Raw genomic sequence first — 1,639 nt, forward strand, 5'->3', positions numbered from 1 at the left:
TGAGGAGGAGACGACACATTTATTTATTCTATCTTGTCGCCGCTTTACTGCGGCAAGAAAAAGATTGTTGGAAATACCTTTCCGAAGAATTGGCCTGTACTTAACAGAACCTGCTATTACTTCGTTCGGGGCGTCCACTTTGGGATTAAGCCACAGGGATGCTTGCTTCGCTGTCCAAACATTTTTACAGAATCCAAACGAATGCCCTGCTAAATGTTACACACACACACACACACACACACACACACACACACACACAAACATATATATATATATATATATATATATATATATATATATATATATATATATATATATATATATATATATATATATACATATATTTATATATATAAACGACAAGAAAGGGGGTTAACCGAGGGGCCCGATCTTTATTAGTCATAACATAAGAAGTCAACAAACATTGACACCAAGGACAACATAGGGGAAATTAAAAACGATAAACTAATGCAAATTAAAGTGGATGAAAAAAACTACTTGCCGCAGGTGGGAACCGAACCCACAACCATCGCGTTTCGCGTGCGATGCTCTACCAATTGAACAAACAGCGGCGCAGTTTCCTCATCCACTTTCTTGGGTATTTATACCGAAGAAACAACGGTAGCTACAACAGTGCCGCTGTAGCTCAATTGGTAGAGCATCGCACGCGGAATGCGAAGGGTGTGGGTTCGGTTCCCACCTGCGGCAAGTTGGTTTTTCATCCACTTTAATTTGCATTGGTTTATCGTTTGTTTATTTCGTTTATTAGGCACAAGTAATTTCCCCTATGTTGTCCTTGGTGTCACTGTTTGTTGGCTTCTTATGATATGACTACACACACACACATATATATATATATATATGTTGTGAGCATTACTTTGCCGCTTCATCTTCTTCATCTGTATATATTCATCATCATGGCCAGCGTCATCGTCTTTAGCGCGCGACCTGCGAAATAAACCATTGCGGCTTAACAGCTGTCTCGCAAGTGGTGGAGGCTGCTTTCGATCCCTTGGTACTCTACGCCTTAGAGTTTCCCTGGAGCGTCGTTCAGGCCGCCGCTTGCTCCACCTTTCCGCCAGGTTGCTCCAAGAAGATCTTTCAGGAGCCTCGGCGTCACCGTCTCTGCCCCACTGGGCGTTCCTTCATGGACCGTCAGCACGCGGCAGCGCGATCCCACCATGTTCGCTGGCCTTCGTAGTGACGACGTTGATGACTGGCTGGATAATTATGACCACGTGAGCGAGTCTAACCGGTGGGATGATATGCACAAGCTTCGCAACGTCGCATTCTACCTCACTGACGTTGCCAGGACTTGGTTTCTCAACCACGATCGCACCTTGCCAGACTGGGCAGCATTCAAACACCAGCTTCTGCAGATTTTTGGCGCTCCCAACGTCCGCTCTGAGGTCGCCAAGAAAAAGCCTGATGGGCGCGCACAGCTTCCCGGGGCAACATACACCTCTTATATCGAGGACGTCCTCGCCCTTTGTCGCCGTGTTGACGCCACCATGACGGAATCTGATCGTGTCCGTCGTATCCTAAAGGGCATTGCCGATGCACTGATGGTTAAGAATCCAAATACTGTTAGCGATGTGATCGCGACTTGTCAACACCTGGACTCACTGCAGGCCATCCG

The 1,639-nt window shown here is 46.1% G+C and overlaps 1 non-coding gene across 1 annotated transcript; it reads left to right on the forward strand.

Moving 5' to 3' along the window:
- Positions 1-635: 635 nt before the first annotated feature.
- Positions 636-708, forward strand: TRNAP-CGG (transfer RNA proline (anticodon CGG)). The gene has a single exon. It is a non-coding gene; the product is annotated as a tRNA-Pro (tRNA).
- Positions 709-1,639: the final 931 nt, after the last annotated feature.

This window comes from Dermacentor variabilis, chromosome 5, assembly GCF_050947875.1.
Source record: "Dermacentor variabilis isolate Ectoservices chromosome 5, ASM5094787v1, whole genome shotgun sequence".
Classification (NCBI taxonomy): domain Eukaryota; kingdom Metazoa; phylum Arthropoda; class Arachnida; order Ixodida; family Ixodidae; genus Dermacentor; species Dermacentor variabilis.